The sequence below is a fragment of the Motacilla alba genome, chromosome 24 (assembly GCF_015832195.1).
Source record: "Motacilla alba alba isolate MOTALB_02 chromosome 24, Motacilla_alba_V1.0_pri, whole genome shotgun sequence".
In the NCBI taxonomy this organism is placed as follows: domain Eukaryota; kingdom Metazoa; phylum Chordata; class Aves; order Passeriformes; family Motacillidae; genus Motacilla; species Motacilla alba.
Window position 1 is genome coordinate 550149 of NC_052039.1, and position 17451 is coordinate 567599.

A 17451-nucleotide genomic window follows, 5' to 3' on the forward strand; every position below is an offset into this window, starting at 1 on the left:
GCCCCATGGCTGAAAGTGGTTTGAGCTGTAAGAAGGGCTGGAGCATTTTACATCCTTTGTGTGCCCATTTAGACAAGTTATTGTATCAGTGTTTGCTATAGAGGGATGTTTATTTTGCGCAGAACTATTGGTAAGTCATTATTTCATTATTTTCCCTTGAAAACTAATCAGTTATTAGTACAAATCTTGACTGAAATACCAATATTAGAAAGCAAAATAAAGGTTTAAATGTCTCATTTGTCCACAGTGTGGAGCAGCGTGGGAACTTGTTCTGGAAAGGTTCTGTTTTTCCACAGAACCACAGAAAATTCTGAGTTGAAAGAGACCCCCAGGGGTCATCAGTGTCAACTTCTGTGTCTGTCCTGGTGTGTGAAGCAGAGCTGTCCTCTGAGAGGTCCCAGATTTGTTGTGACCACTAATTCCCTTGCCTGGTGATTTAAGGGCTTAGCCATTTAACTTGGGTTAATGAGCATGGTTGGGTTAATGAGTCACACTCAGTGTGACAGCAGTGCCAGCCCAGATGACTCCAGGGGGCTGTCCCAGCTTGGACTCTTGTCCTCATGCTTGTGTGTTTAAACACTGCAAGAATTGAATCCCACAGACCCTTTTCCCTTGAAATGTGCAGAAACTGGGAGCAGGGCAGGGCTGCAGGGTGAGGCCTCTTTGAGAGGAGAACAAGAGCTTTCAAGCAGTGCATTGCTCAGGGGAGGGTTACACTAACCCCTCTGGGGAGTGAATGAAATGGTTAAAAACCAGAAGCCCAATTCCAATTCCACTGAGAGGCTTTTGGGTAGCTCCCAGGACATGAACCATTTCCGGTGTAACTCGAGTTATTCACAACCCACCTTCCCTGAGCTGTCATCTGGGAAATTTAAAGGTTAGAACATTCTTTTCATATCTCTACTATTGTATCTCCTGCCTCTGGCATTTTGGCAGAATTTTCTACATTAAAAATGAAAACAGAGTTACAGATCTGTCTGTGACCCTTTATGCAGTTAACCTTGTAACTCTTCGAGTCCATCCTCTGGACACAACCAATTGAGATTTTGACAGATGGATCAAAAAAACAAGACACTGTTTATTAACTACTTGATAGAATTAAAGCTCATCCTATTTATTAAAGGTTTCCAAGATAATTTCCCTAATACTCTGAATTTTAGCCATTTTGTTGTGCTGTTCTTGCTGCCCTTCACTGAGTCAGCATACAGAAGCTGCATTTTTTTATCTGTGAAAGCATTTTTCTTCCTTCCCTGGGATTTTGGATCCATACTGGATACAGTGCTCTTGCACAGGACATAAATGACCTGTGAGAGGCAAGTAACAGGGTAATTCCTGTGTGTGCTTGTCTTCTGGAAAATACAACTTCAAGTAGTCCAGCTGGCCTGCCTGTGAGCTTGCTGTACATTTACATGTAACCCCTAGAAAACACCCAGTGCTGCTGAAGTGCTCACGGTGTGGAGTGTCAGGGAATGTGGGAGGTTGGATGGCACAGTGCTCCAGGCTTCAGGAGAGTCTGATTTTCCTGGCCTTTTTCTTCTTACTCCAGGGGATTGTGTGTTGTGTCCCCCTGACTGGCTGTGAGTCCTTACTAGGGCTTATTTAGTGAACTAAGAGCATCACTTCTAGGCAGACTTTAGCAGGAATCCAACTTTGGCATCTTGTGACTCACCAGAGGAGCTCTAAAATCCCCATTGCCTTCACTTTTCGGTAGTAAGAAGGTTACAATTAGTATTTCAGAGCATAGTTGCTTTTCAGTGCAGTGTCATGAGTTTGATGTCCCTGGACTGACAAAGAGTCACTGAGGCTGGAAAACCTCCTAGATCATCAGGACCAACCACAGGCAGTAGAATCCAGTTTTTCCACCATATTGTCTCTAAGAAATAATATCACCAAATCATAGAATGAGATAAAAAATTGTGGGGATTAAATTTCAAAATAAGTCTCACTTTTCCCTAGGGATTTTTCTGTGCAAACCCTTCAGTGTACAAGAATCTTCAAGGCTTTCTGAACCAGAGTGAAGAAACTTGTTTGTTTAAAGCTTGAGTTTCTCCTGTAATTGCTTAAGACCTAGGATTTCAATATGATCATTTCAGTCTCTTTCCCAAACTCATTTCTTTTCAGAAGCAAAAATCACTGACTGTAGTGTCAATGGTTTTATTCTTAATGCCTGAGTTAGAGCAGCTTTGTGTTTGCTGGGAAGTGCCTTTTGCCAGAATTAGGGAGGCTGGAGTCTCATATATCAACCATTATGGAATTCTGAGTCTTATGCAGCCTCTGATGAAACATCTAACATTCAGTATCTTCTTAGAGATTTTCCTCCTTCATTGGGTTGATATGAAATCAAACCCAAGCACTCATTTTAGGGCTTATATTGGTGCCTGTTTGGACCTCTAGCAAGGTTTGGCCATCTCTGTTTTGGTAGGAAGACTGTTAATACTGATGATAAAGACATTAATTCCGTTTCCTCTGTCAGAATCGTGGGAATTTCCCAGGATGTGGCAGAAACAGGCCTTTTCTCTGTCCTTCCTCTTCATCTTCTTCTCCCTTACCCCATCACTGCCGAGCACACAGCAGTGGCTGTGGGTGTGAACAGTTACTTGGTTGGATTCTGCAGGACTTCCTTCATGGCTCCAGGGTAGCTTCTTTAAATCCGTTCACTCCTGATGAAATGCCATTGGATGTTTTCGTCACAAACACACTCAGTTCCTTCCCACCCTAATTTGCCTGTGTCTGTAGCTGTAGGATTGATTACGGGTTGGGTAGGGCATCCTGGGCTAGTGGAAGGTGGAATGAGGTGGGCTTTAAGGTCCTTCCAACCCAAACAACTCTGGGATTTTCTGATCAATGTAAAATCTAATATTAAAACATCATGTGTGGGTGTGAGGTAGGTTACGGTGCTTTGTCTTAGCTCACTTATGCTTGTTCTGCACTTTGTATAAATGTTTCTCTTCAATCTGGCAAATATTTATTGTGCAGAGCAGGTAAACACCTGCAGTGTGTGGTCTTTTTTTTTTCCAATATGTAGAAAACATTTAATTCTTAGACCCTCTACACCTGAATTTCTTGTCATCTACGTTTTGAATTCTGTATGCTTGTGTGAGTTGAATATTGCCCAAAGCCTGCAGGTTCCCTGGGACACCCATTTCTTCCAAGGAAGAGCAGTTGGAGAAGTTGTGCAGGGCCCAGCTTGTCCTTGTTGCTGGTGAGGTCTGACATGGCAGATGTGCTGGAGCTGTGAGGATGGGATTTGTGAGCAGCACGAGACAGGACCGTGTGTGGATGTGTTTGTACACCTGAAGAGATGGGGAGGTGCAATAAAGCCCAGAGCTGTGAGTTTCCTGTTAAGGCCAGATTCATTTAGTCTGGCTGAAGTTTTTTGCAACAGTCAGCTAAGGGGGGAAGTTTTGGGTTCTACTCCTAGAAAAGCTTTTGTTTTAGAAAATCAGTTTGACTATGTACCTCTACTGCTCATTTTCCAGCCCCCCCTTTCCCCCTTTTGCTGAGGGAAGTGCTTCCATGGAGTCTGTTCCATGTTTAACACTTGCTCAAGTTGTACAGAAATGGAAGTGGGTTAGAAAACATGGGTCAAATCTGTCCCAGCTGTGGGACGAGGGTTTTCTGTTTCTTTGGTTAAAAAAGCAGGGTGGGTGCAGATTGGAGATGTGAGGATTTGGAGTATTTCTCATGCATGGGCTCACAAAATCCTGCTTGTACCTTCCCCCAGCTCAGGTCTGGTAGAGTGGGAAGCTAAAGGACTTCATTGGGAAGTGCTCTGGCTGTGGCTGTGTTCTCTCTAGTGCACCCAGTAGTCAGTTTGGTCACAACCTGACCTCTGCTTCATGTCAGGGGTTGTAGGCACAACCTCAGTGCCAGCAGTGCTGGGCTTCACACAGCCTGGTTTGTCCACATGAGTGGTTGTTGATCTTTCCCACTTGTGGGGTCATGGGAGGAAATGGAGTAAGTTTCCCGTCAGCTTTTATCACTTCCTGCTGATAGGTAGAGAGAGAATATTGTCCTTCACTTGTTGCTCCTCTTGTCAGCAAGAGAAGTTGGTGTTGAGCCAGATGATAGATAATGTTTGTTGTGGGGAAGGAATTCCCAGATATGGCTGTGGTAGCACTGATCTCCCCCTCCCTGCCTTCTGCTCGGCCTGGTGCTGCCAGGTCCTGCTCAGACAGCTGTGGCTGCAATTTGCCAGCTCTTGGTGTCAGTCACTGCAGGCTGACAGGGACGTTCACTTTTCATGGACAAGGTTTTTGGAGACTCTGCACACCTTGCAAAGATAAAGGTGTGCAAGTTGAGCCAGCATTATTTATTCTTACAGAGCTTACTTCATCATTCAAGAAAGTACATTTGCTGTCATTTCCCCGAGAGATTCTGGACTGTGCATTCCTGGAAGTGTTCAGGTGGTTGGATGAGGCTCAGAGCAACCTGAGGTAGTGGAAGATGTGGAATGAGATGTTTAAATTCCCTTCCAGCCCAAAGTATTCTGGGATTTGATGATTTTATGATTTGGTGGAGATGGTTCTAATACAATTTTAGCATTGTGAACTTCCAATTTTCAAAATTCTTACCTTGATGCTTGCTTGGAGTTTCTTGGGAATGAGGATGGGCTGGGGTGTAGAGAAGGGCAGGAGAAACAGTGACACAGTCCAAGGAGGAGATTTCTGTGGTTCTGGGCTGGCTTTGTACAATTTCTGTATGTGTCATATAAGTGAGTTTTTGGGGTTCAGAGCATGTGCAGAGGTTGTCAGGTGTTTCTATCCAGTTGTTAGTGCTGTCTTTCATGGCTCATGAGATACAGTCCTGCCTCTACACTGAGACAAACCCCTCCTGCACCAGACTGGAGGTGTTTGATGCTGGGAGGGGAGAGTGTCCCACCTTTGGAGTGTCAGGAATGTTGGTGTTGCTTCCTCCAGCCTTCATTCCTCGCCCAGCACCGAGTCCTGCTTGTGGAAAGGGTCTGGTGGGGCTGTGCTCCAGCAGAACTGCTCCCAGGAGAGCCAGGAGTGCACTTCCTGATGGGAATTCAGCTTTATTCACATCCTGCACCTCCACACGTGGTACAGCCAGGCTCCTGCTCCAAGGCTGTCCATCCCTGTTTGGTTTTCCCTTGTGTGCTTTGCTAAGTTGTGTTTCCTACCTTTGCTCCAGGAGTTCAGGTCTTGGTCCTGCTTCTCTGTACATGAAAAATCCCAAATCTTACTCAGCACAGCCCAGTTCAGATCACACAAATACCTCTCCTTGGATGACAGGAGGCTGAGAAATCACAGCAGAAATGTATCTTCACTCTGAGTAGAAAAGGTGCTTAGAAAATGTGACTGTGAGAGAGGATCAATGACTCCCTTAAGCCAATGAAGCTGCTCATTGCCACAGCACTCTTCCCTCCATCAGAATTACTGTTGTGGGGGTTCTGTGTTGTTTTTTCTTCTCCCTTGGCACTCCTGCTGATATCTCACGTATATAAGGCATTTTTTTCCAGTGACTTTGATTCTTGTCAGCATGGAAGAAAGTTAGTACTGATTTAATTTGGGAGAAAACAGAAGTGAGTAAGAGACTAATAGCTTGGAATGACACGGCTGTATCAATTTTCACTTCCCTCAGAGGTATAATGTGCTTGTTCCCAGCAAATGGAAAAGTAGACTAGGAGTAAAACTGTCACTGGCCTCCCACAGAATGTAATGGATTTTGGAGCGCAGAGAAAAAAAGACAGTCATAACTAACTCTGTGATTTTAAAGCACTTTCTTTGAAAGTCAGCAGTTTTATGAAATGCCATATGCAGGAAGACAAAAACTGTATACATCTTACATAGCTGTATAAAAAATTATATTCCCTGCCTTAGTCTTATGTTTTTGACTGTGGATGAATGCACTTCTCAATAAGCCTAAATGTGTTTTGGGTTCGAGTGGTTTATATCCTTACCTATGCCACCAGCACATAAACTGAACCTGTGAAAAAGCGATGGGCAAACACTGTAGAAAACCTCATTCCTGGTGCATTCATGTGGCTTTTCTGTGGAAATGGTTCTTGAATGAGCCAAATAAATATAAATTATGGTCCCCTGGTAGGCTGACAGGGAATGCTGTGTGTCTGTGCTCATTGATTGGCAACAGCCAAGGGAAGAATCCTGCTTAGTCCAGGGGGAAACAGTGAAAGAAAGGATGCTTTGTTTTGTGGCAAGGCCACTTCTCTTTTAAATAAATTAATAAATCAAGCAGGTCCTTTAACTTAATTGCCTCTTTGTTTTAGCCCAACGCCACCAGGTGCTGGTTCCTCTTCCAGAGCTGTCTCCATTGTCTTGGTCCTGTAAATATTCACTCAGTTGGGCTGGGCTTTGCTCTCATGGAAACCCGGGGCTGCAGCAGGAGGAGGGTGATTGTGCTGCTGTTCCAGGACCCAGGATCCTGTCCTGATCCCTGTCATCATTTGTAGTGCAATGCCATCTAGTGTGCAGAGGGCTCTCAGGATTGCCCTGCTCTGGAAATTCAGCACAGCAGCGCTCCCCTACCTGCATCTGATTCCAGGTAGCTCCGAACAGATTCATTTCTGCCCAGAGAAGCTGTGGCTGCCCCATCCCTGGAAGTGTTCAAGTGGTTGGACAGTGCTTCGAGAAACCTGGGATAGTGGCATGGGCAGTCCCTGCCCATGGAATGAGAGGGGATTTCATGTCCCTTCCAGCCCAAAGTATTCTGGGATTTGATGATTTTATGATTTGGTGGAGATGGTTCTAGTACAATTTTAGCATTGTGAACTTCCAATTTTCAAAATTCTTACCTTGATGCTTGCTTGGAGTTTCTTGGGAATGAGGATGGGCTGTGGTGTAGAGAAGGGCAGGAGAAACAGTGACACAGTCCAAGGAGGAGATTTCTGTGGTTCTGGGCTGGCTTTGTACAATTTCTGTATGTGTCATATAAGTGAGTTTTTGGGGTTCAGAGCATGTGCAGAGGTTGTCAGGTGTTTCTATCCAGTTGTTAGTGCTGTCTTTCATGGCTCATGAGATACAGTCCTGCCTCTACACTGAGACAAACCCCTCCTGCACCAGACTGGAGGTGTTTGAACATGACTGGGCTGTTTCTTGGGGCCTGTTTTTTGATAGTTTGGGTGAAGAAGAAGCATTGTCTGTCTTCATTGGTACTTTGATCTCTTAAATTCTGCACGTGAAAGAAGACAGTTTTCTTGCCAGGAGGACAGAAGATTCCTCCCTTCTCCTGTGCTGAGGAATGTGCAGTGTGAGGGGTTTGATTTCTTTTTCCAGCACTGTTTTTGTGTCATTGTGTGGTATCCAAGATTTTGGATTCTGGATGCCACCAGGACGGGGTCTGGGTTTCCCCAGGTTCTTACTAGACCTGCCAGAGAGGATTCATTTCTGAATAATCTCCTTTTGCGTTCAATTAATTATGAAACCAGGCTTTAATAGGGTGTGAAATGGAAATAGAGAGAGGTAACACCAGCTGCCTTTATTTACATGTGTTAATCAACACAGACCCAAACAACAACAAATTAAATTTGAGCCATTCAGAGGGTTTGAAACACTCCAGATTTGGCTGAGGACTTTGAAAAACGTGTACTTTATGGAGAGCTGGAAGATCAGGGGCATTTTTGTTCTTTTTCAAATTAGCAGCCATGGGAGACCCCAAACAGAGCCGTGAAGTTGCCACGGCTGTGGCCCATGGCCAGCTGAGCTGGCTTTGCTCTGAGCAGTAACAGCACTGGAGGGCCTTTGCTGTGCCCTCTGGGGACGTGGCTGTGGTGGCAGGGCTGGCACAGGAGGTGGCCACCTGTGCCAGGCGTATCCAAGGGCTGGCATTGCATATCTCCAGGGCTGGCATTGCAGCCACCAGGCTCCATCAGCCAGTGACTGAAGGTGGTTTCCTGTTGGACACCTGGGTGTGCTGCTGCTGCAGTGGTGCATCTGCGCTTTGATGGGAATGTCTGTGGGAAGCAGAGCTTGGTTTGCAGCCAGAAGGAATTTTTGGTTACCTGTGTTCAGCTCAGTGGGGTGAGGGGACAGCGAGTGCCTGGTGCTGGTAGTGCTGAAGGTGATTGTAGGGGTTTGGCTCTGGCAGGATGCACAGAGTTACTCCTGGAGAATACTCCCTGGTCCAGCAGAGCCACTGGGCTTGGCTTTCTGGGAAAATTGTGGATTTGATTTCTCTGGGAAAGACTCGAGGCAAATTCAAGGAAAATTTTGCTTTGTTCCTCTAGAGAACTTCACAATGGAGACGTGAACCTGCTGGGGTGTACAGCACATGTGTACTCTCCAAAACTGCCCCAGCTCATCCCCAAGTCCATAGACACCCACAGTACCAAGGAGATCAAAGAAAAATTATTTCAGAGTTGGGAATTAAACCAGGCTTCTGATCTGCCTGTGCCAGTGAGAGCTGTATGTTGTTTGTGAGGATGAGAGCGATGATTTCATTTAATTACTCAATCTAGAGAATGGTCCATATCATGGCTGGTTAAAATGTGATTTGTCAGCAGAGGGAATGAGAATATTTTGCTTATTTGCTGGTGATTTTTTTCCTGCTTAGAAGGAAATCAGCTCTCTGGTAGGAATTAGTGATCAAATACCAGAACTTGTTTATCAGAAGGAGCAAAATTTATGATGAGGCTGGTCTTACACTGATAAAATCCTTTTCTGCTCCATATATTTATAAACTGTAAATTCTGATTCTTCACTCAAAGGTTGGACTTGATGTCTTGGAGGTCTTTTCCAACCCTAATAATTCTATAATGTGTGGTAGGGACCACATTCAGACATCTCTTTCTTGCCTCTTATGAGTCATTTCAGGATGCTTTTGACCTCAGCAAATATGTTTCCATCCTCAGAACAGATTTTCTTCATTGTCACTTCCTGTAATCCCTTTGTCCATGACTGGCCAGGCTGCACATAGTGATGTGTAGTGGCACCAACTCTGTGTCAGGAGTTGCATTCTAATTTTATCAGAAACAACCAGGTGCAGGAGGGGATTGAGAATCAGATGGGCTGAGGGACCCTGAGGGGAGAGCAGCACATGGAGGGCTCATTCTTGCTGATTATACCCTGTTTGCACTAAATAAGGCTGCTCCAGGGGTGGCCCAGGCTGTGTAATTTATAGGCACTGATTTCCTTCGTAAACATTCCCTAAATGTGTACTTCTTTGTGCTGCAGCACCTCATAGTCTTTATTTGTGGAAATGAGAAGCCATCTCATAAATTTTCCCAGCTTGTCATACCTGAAAATGCAGCAACCAGTGACACCTTTTGATAAGTTTTCCAGTGTAACAGTTAAAGGCCTTTTTGGCAGTTTATTGCACAGGAAATTTCCAAGATTTGGGAGAAATGGGACATTGGGTAGGAAAGAAATAGAGTTTCTTTCTAACAATGCTAATTTTCAGTTCTTTAAACAGCTTGCATTGAGCATTAAAAATTCTCAAGGGTATTTTCAGAGCTGAAAGAACAAAGAAAAACTTTGAAGAGGGGGAAATCTCTATCAGCTGATGAAGAGGGCTTGAAAAGTTTATGTTCCTATTGTAAAAATCCATTTTACTACCCTAAAAATCTGCGTTCCTGCACTAAAAGTGTATGTTCCTGTACATGCTGTGCTACACTCGTCATTTGTGAGGAGGAAAAGCTGATTAATTGTCTTCACAGCCACGTGAAGATGCCTTTTAGGCCTCAAGGGTGTTTGTGTTACACTGTCATGTAGAGTATGGACAAAGGACATGTAAAATAGACTGAAATTCGTTGTCAGTGTAGGCAGCAAATGGGGAAAATTGGGAGAATTGCCCATGGGCAGGAGAGAGATATCAGGGCTGGAATGAGCAGAACTCTCTGTCCCTTCCCTGCATGGTTAGAGAAATAAATCTGAAAAGTGGGGAAAAGGCTTGGAAAATCTGTTCTCTGCAGATTAAAAACGTGAATTTACGGGGAGTTCCTGCTGTGTGATGTTACTGATCCATACCACTCTGCTAACCCTGCTGGGTGCTGAGGTGATCATTCCTTGGCATTTTTGGGCTGCCCAGCCCATCTCTGACACTGGCAGTCTGAAGCGCAGTGGCCTTCAAACAGAGCATCGTTTACAGTAAAACAGTAAGTGAAATACAGGACTGACTTCTGGCATATTCAGGGTAAAGGCTCTTCATGGCTTGTGGAAGATGAAGGCTCTGACAGGGACCTGCAGTTTCTGAGAACTGACTTGGTTCTGCAACTTCCCTGACTTGAACTGCAAAAATTGCACCTGAATTTGACAAGGGACCTCTGTGACCAAATGTAATAAAAGCACGAGGTTGTGCTGGGAAAGTGTAAGATCTTAATATTTCCATATTACCATAATTATGGTAATATTTATTACCATAAATACGGTAATGTTACCATATTACCGTGGAGAAGAGGGAGATAATGGCATTCTCTCCCTTTGGTGGTGAAATCATCACCAGGCAGGGGTCGGCTGGCTGGGATAGAACCACTTCCATGGCTAGTGATTCCCAGAATGCCTCTTTCTGCAGGGAAAGGACTAAACTTGGATATTCTGGACTGGAAGGAGTGTTGACTTGCAGTAGCATGTGGTGTGGTGTTAATGAGAATAATCAATCCACTAAATTACCACTCAAATTTAAAAATTGAAACTCACACTGAACCGAACTTTTTGGGTCTGTGGGGAAGGGGGTGGTGTCCCTGTCAGTGTCGATCGGGTCTCGGGTGCTGAATGCTAAAATCCAGCCAGTGAATAATGACCCGCAATATTGGATGTTGCAGATGAATCTTATTTACTCTGTCACACCCGCACCTCTCGGGCACGCAGACGTGTTCAGGCTGTTCACTGGCCAGGGAAGGCTCTGACAGCAAGTGCTTGTGTTCTGTGGGGGCTGTGCAGCGAGCAGAGAGCCCCGCCGTGCCTCGGCTCTGGGCGCACATCCTGCAGCGATCCGGGCTGGCTGCGAGGGAGCTCCGTGGGGCTCCGGCCCAGAGCCGGCTGCCGGCGGCGGGAGAGCGGGGCTGGGAGGGATCGGCTGGGCCCGGCCCGGGCTGTGCCGGCTCCCGGACATGTGCTGGCACTGCTGCCGCTGCTCTGCTCTCGGCCGTGCAGCCGCTCGTGTGTCGCTGAGAGCACAATCCCTGCACGCATTCCCTGCCTCCCTGTTTCTCTTGGCTCCCGTCAAACTGCACGGCTCGTCCCGCGGGACCTTCCCAGCGTGAGAGCGAGCGGCAGCGGCAGGAGCAGCGCGGGTTTCTCCGCGGTGCCAGTCGAGCATGAGATGGGCAGCGTGGCGGGGGCAGAGCCCCGGGGCCGGCCCTAGGAGCGCTCGGCCGCGGCGGCCCCGGGGCGGCAGCGCGGGCAGGGCCCGCCAGCCCCCGGCCCCGAGCGCCGCTCGCCGCAGCTGCTGCCCTGGATCCCGGCGAGGATTTCTCAATAGGCTGCTGGGACGCTACGGAGAGAGTTGGAGCTGTTAGACCTTGGCTAGGGAGCCCATCCATGGGAAGAAGGGCGTTGTAGCAGGGGTGAGTAGTGCACGGGCTCAGAGAACCTCTGGGCTTGTTCTGAGATCCTTTTTGTTTGCTACAGCCATCAGGATAAAATAAAAGGGGCTGGAAGGGCGCCTGCAGCGTGGCACAAGTGCTGCTGTGGCAATAAAGAGCGATTCAGATTCCAGTTTAACAAGGGTTCTTTGCAGAATCTTCAGAAGTAGTTCAGAAGGGGGGGGGGAAGGTGGTTGTATTTTTGTGCAGACTCTCTTCCATGACAGATTTTAAAGCTCAGGATAATTCAAACTGTGGTTCTCCTCCCAGAGATTAACCTGTGGCCTTTGGGAAGATCTTTTTGCAGTGAGGAAGTCAGTCTGAAAGCCATATTAATGAGGTATAGGGAATTAGCTGGGAGTGGGGTGGGGAACATCCCAGCAGAGCTTTCCTGTCTCAGGAGAAGGGAATGGCTTTTGAGAGAAATGTTTTTAAATCTCTAGTGCATCTCCTACTAAGCAGAGAAATGAGAGGCCAGTGCATTTTCTGGTGCTAAATGTGTTCCAAACTATTGCTAGTAATTCCTAGGACATACCCTTTATTATGAGGGTAGGGGTAGCAAAGGAGATTTTACCATTTGTTTCCTCTTCTTTGTTCTTTCATGCACTTTTTAAAAAAAGAATCTTTTGAGTATAAAGGAGTATCTGTTGTCAAAGTGAGTGTATATTGACTCTGAACTTCTACCTGGATAATTTTGTAGATCATTATTCCATGTTTCTGAGGCAGAGCTGTGGGTATGTGAAGCAGACTTGGATAAATCTTTCATCAGGTGCAGGGACAGGTAATGCTCACTTGGATGTTGAGCTGACAAGAGCCACAGAGCAATCTGCAGTCAACAGAGAAGTTTTAGGAGGTTACATGTATTTCTTCAGTCATAGCCAGTAAATTATTAACCACACAAAATCAGCATCCGGACTTTCTAGGAATGACTTTTTCCATGTGCCACCTCTGGAGTTTGTGCCCTGGGAGCTCAGTGCAACTCCAGGCTCTCAGTCAGCAGCACAAGGGGGTGCTCAGCATCTCCAGCACTCTGCTAAACCCTTGTGAGAATTGCCCTGCTCCTTGCCCTGCCAGGGCAGGGTTCTGTAGCTGTCAGGATGTGTCCCAAAGCTCCCTTTGTGCTTGCTCAGCTCCTTGGCTTTTTTGTAGGAGAGTTGGACTTAAACCACTTCCTGTTTCCTGCCTGTCTTTGCTCCTTGCTTTTCCTAAGGGCCACTGAGCCTTTCATCTCTAGTACCCAGATTTGCATATGTGAAGAGAGGGAATCTTCTCAGACTTTTACCCCTCCATAAATTGGTCAGGCTGACATCTTTCATTTGGTTGGTGGTGCTGCTGATGCAGCACCGGTGTCACTTAGAGCTCTGAGCTTAATGTTTGCCATGAGTTAAAGAAACTGAGGGGGTTTTGTGTTTTATTTCTTTGTGTGTGTTTGGCTGAGCAGACTGAGCAGAGTAACCAGGATTATTTGGACTGGAAGCTTTCAAATTCCTGCACGGTGTGAATGGCTCTGCTTTTCACACACAACATTCAGCCACTCTGAGATTTAAATTAATTATTTGGGATCTGTTTGACTTGTGGCTTTTTCCTTACACTGATTTCTTACAGCACACATCTGTGAATAACCAGGCTTCCCTTCCCTTCCCTTCCCTTCCCTTCCCTTCCCTTCCCTTCCCTTCCCTTCCCTTCCCTTCCCTTCCCTTCCCTTCCTTCCCTTCCCTTCCCTTCCCTTCCCTTCCCTTCCCTTCCCTTCCCTTCCCTTCCCTTCCCTTCCCTTCCCTTCCCTTCCCTTCCCTTCCCTTCCCTTCCCTTCCCTTCCCTGATTTCATGGGGAACAGCTGTGTGTGCTGTGGAGGTACCTGCAGGTACTTCCTTCCAAGTACTATGCAGCTCAATGAGAGCCAAATCTCAGAAGCTTGAAACAAAACAAGAAGTTCAAAATCCTCTGCCTGGTCCTGAAATGCTCCAAAAGTTGCTTTTTGTAAAGTCACTCAAATATGTCTTCAAACTCTTTTTACATCAGACCTCTCTGCTTGGGGCCTGGTTTATGGTACCTGGAGGTGTCAGTGCCAGGAATTGTTGTTGTATGTCATTAGATTTGGCCAGCAGTGCAGTGTTAACAGGAACCTGTGCCCACAGCCATTTAACCCAGCCTTGCAATTGCTTTTATTGAGGAAATGTTTCATTTATGCTGTATTTTTTATGGAAATTGAATTTAGAAGGGATAAGTTGTGCACCCCAAGATTGTTTTCATTTCCTTGCGGCTGCACCACAGTTATTTCCTTTCCTTGGGAAAAACAAAGCCCCAGGGGATGCAGAGCTCGAGGTGAGTTTGGCCAGGGATGGAGCTCTGGGAACAAGAGCAGGACATCACACATGCTCCTGGAATGGGCTGTTTTCCCCAAACAACAACATACAATTCCATCAGCAGCCTGCCATAATGGAGGCTCTGTGTGTGCTGAGCCAGATGCATCCAGGCTGGGCTGACCCTGCCAGCTCTCCTTGGAGGAGCTGAGATTCCCACCAGAGGTGTGCTGGCAGAGCTCTGTGCTTTGTGTTTGATCCCATGGATGTCTCTTGGTGATCAGAAGTCATAGATAGGAGTCAGTAACAGATTCTGCTCATTTTTTTTCTAGTTCTCTGTCCCTGGAGCACATGTCCATGCAGGGGAGCACAGGGACGTCACTCCTGTGCCCTATGGTGTTGGGAATGGCCTGCTCACCCCCCTTGGGACAAGCTTGCAGGAGGGATGGGATTGCCTGAACCAGCCCACGCTCCCAGCCAGGCTCGGGCTCTGACTCCCCAGCTGTGGCACAGTTACTGAGCACAGGGACTTTCCAAGCTCCCACTGTTTGTAACTTCCTACCTCTTGTAAGTCTGGTGAGAGAGCAGCTTCCTGTGCCTGTGGCGGCTGGTTTGAGAGCCTCTGCTTAGAGTTGTGTTCCATGTTGTCTCCTGAAACCCCAGAGGAAGTTTTTGGAAGTTGTGTGCCCCTAAAGGAGAAGGATGTGAAGTTGTCATGGAAGCAAAAAAACCTGCAGGAAAGAAATCTGTGGAGCAAATCTGGCAGTACCACTGTGTTTCTCCCATGTCTTCCTAAATGTCATTCCAAGTGACATAGATTTTGTGTCATAAAAAAATAAAATCCAGGCTTCACCAGCTAGGCTGAGAAGCAGTTCTGAACCCAGTGGCTTCAGTCTGTAAAGTTCAGCACTGTTTATCTGAAGGCTGTGATTTCCGTAGCCTGGAATCCAAGGAGTGTGAAAGTTTCTCGACACAGAGAGCTTTAGAGTCAAAAGGCAGACCCAGGAAATTCTGACCAGAAACCCCACGGGTGGCAGTGGAGCCCATGGAGCAATCCAGGATGTTCTGTGCTCTGTGCCAATCCCCGGTGCCTGAGGCCCTGCTCTGCCTGCAGCTGCACGCAGGGGTGTTCCTGCTTTGTTTTTAATAACCTCAGATATTTTAATTCCATGAAAATATTCTGTTTGCAGACACTCAGAAGTTGTTTTTGCCTAATGGGGTCTCCAGTGGCTGCATCTAAGAAGTTTTTATAAATATTTAATTGCTTATGAAGATTGACCTTCTTACACATTTAAAGGAGATAAAAGGCTGAGACCACTTGAGAAAACATTTGCAGCTTAATACAGGAAAATCTGAGGAAAGTGTCTCTGATAGAACTCTGAGATTTTGTGTCTCAACAAGCTTAGGCATCAAATAGACTTGGCTCAGGAGTTAAACAGACTCCAGCAGTTATACAACAGTGGCCTGTGTTGGCAGTTCCACCTGGCATCGGGGATTGAAAGGGGGATCTTTCCAAGTTGTGCATTTCTGACTGCACCTAGGTCAAGGTTACTCCTGATTTCATCTCCAGAGAGGCACAAGCTGGATCCCCTGTGATTTGTGTCTCAGAGCAGCTCTACAGCAGCAGCATGGGGAGGACTCTCCTGTCCAGAACAACTTGTGAAATGGGAAAGGGTAAAATTCACAAGGAATTGCCTTTCCTTTCCACCCTTGCTGCATGCAGGAGAAGTGTGGCACTGGGCTAGTGTTTTGCCTGGTTTCATATTTATTCTAGATTTCTCTTTTAGCTGATTAATATCCCTTAACGTGCCTTATCTTTTACCCTGTGGCTGATGGACAAGAGTGGACCTGTCCTGCCCCAGTCCCTGGAAATCTGAAAACCCAGCAGGTCAGATCTCAGATGCTGTGGTTGCAGTGGAGTTTTTGCTGCCACCTCGAAGTGATGCCATTTCCCATACCTCTGGGAAGAGCTCAGGGAATGTGTATTTTAAAAGTTGCAGCAGTATGTCCCACACCAGGAGCTCCATTTTCCCATGGGAGCCCAGCAGGCTCTTCTCAGTGTCCATACATTCCATCTGTGGATGCCACATCCCTGGAAGTGTCCAAGGCTAGGCTGGGTAGAACTCTGAGCAAGCTGGGATAGTGGAAGGTGTCCCTGCCCATGGCAGGGGGTGGAATGAGATGGGCTTTACGGTCCCTTCCAACCCACAGCATTCTGGGATTCTTTGATTTTAAAGTTACTCTCTGCAAGAGTTTTGACTTTGAAGGACTTCAAGGAGTGTCCCAGCTGTTCTCAGCTCTCTCAGAAGCACCAAGATGTGTAGCACTTGTGCATGACCTCGCTGGATGCTTATATTAAAACACAATAACCAAATAGCCCAAAGGAGATGTCTTCTTGTGCTTGTAAGGCACAAGTTGCTGCAGCCAGTACCTGTAAAGCTCCCCGAGGGTCCTGCTGGGGTTGGGACCTGCCCTTTTCTCTAGCTGTTCATATTTATAAACCATGCTAGGATTTATTAGTCTTGAAGGTGAAGCTCAGATGAAGGGATGCTGACTGCTGAATAATCATCCTGACATAGGAAGAAATTGTCTTGTGTGATTTGCAAGCTTAAAATAGTTCTGGAAGTAACTACCGGCAAAACACACATCCCACAAGCTCTTACATTGACTCAGTGTGAGTTCCTGCATAAAACCCAACCTCTGAGTACACCTGTGATTGGATGGGAATTGCGTCTGCTGGGAAAGGGATTTACTGTGTCCAGCTCTGTGGTTTCCCATGAAAGAAGGACGTGGAGCTGCTGGAGCCAGTCCAGAGGAGGTCGTGGAGATGTTCCAGAGCTAGAACTCCTCTGCTCTGGAGCCAGGCTGGCAGAGCTGGGAGTGCTCCCCTGGAGAGGAGAAGGCTCCAGGGAGAGCTCAGAGTCCCTGCCAGGGCCTGAAGGGGCTCCAGGAGAGATGGAGAGGGACTGGGGACAAGGGATGGAGGGACAGGACACAGGGAATGGCTCCCACTGCCAGAGGGCAGAGATGGATGGGATATTGGGAATTAGGAATTGTTCGCTGTGAGGGTGGGCAGGCCCTGGCACAGGGTGCCCAGAGCAGCTGGGGCTGCCCCTGGATCCCTGGCAGTGCCCAAGGCCAGGCTGGATGGGGCTTGGAGCAGCCTGGGACAGTGGAAGGGAGTGGAATGGGATTGGCTTTAAGATCCCTTTCAAGCCAAACCATTCTGGGATTCCATCAGTCAATTTCACATCTATCCCTTCTGTCCTCACACATTACAGGGATGTTTTCTGTTGTACTGCGCTCAGTCTGTGGGGAGAAAACAGGGTATGACAGATCACAGAATCTCCTGAGCTGGAGGGACCCACAGGATCATCCAGTGCAGCCCCTGGCCCTACACAGACCCTCCAACAATCCCACCCTGGGCATCCCTGGCAGCTCTGTCCAAACCCTCCTGGAGCTCTGGCAGCCTCGGGGCCGTGCCCATTCCTGGGGAGCCTGGGCAGTGCCAGCACCCTCTGGGGGAAGAACCTTCCCCTGAGCTCCAACTTAAACATCTCTGGCACAGGTTCAGCCATTCCCACATGTGTCACTGGGCACCACAGAGATCTCTTCATGGAGATGTTTTGCCTGTTTACTCCATAGGTGCC

The 17451-nt window shown here is 47.1% G+C and overlaps 1 protein-coding gene across 12 annotated transcripts in view; it reads left to right on the forward strand.

Moving 5' to 3' along the window:
• Positions 1-17451, forward strand: part of ARHGAP32 (Rho GTPase activating protein 32) — a 238164-nt gene that overhangs the window by 118040 nt on the left and 102673 nt on the right. The window contains exon 1 of one of the 12 annotated variants that reach the window (XM_038161670.1): positions 10738-11482. The exons of the other annotated variants lie outside the window; for them this stretch is intronic. The gene's annotated coding sequence lies outside the window, so the exon portion shown is untranslated. Of the gene's footprint in view, positions 1-10737; positions 11483-17451 lie in introns of those variants that run through there. 12 annotated transcript variants of the gene reach the window in all.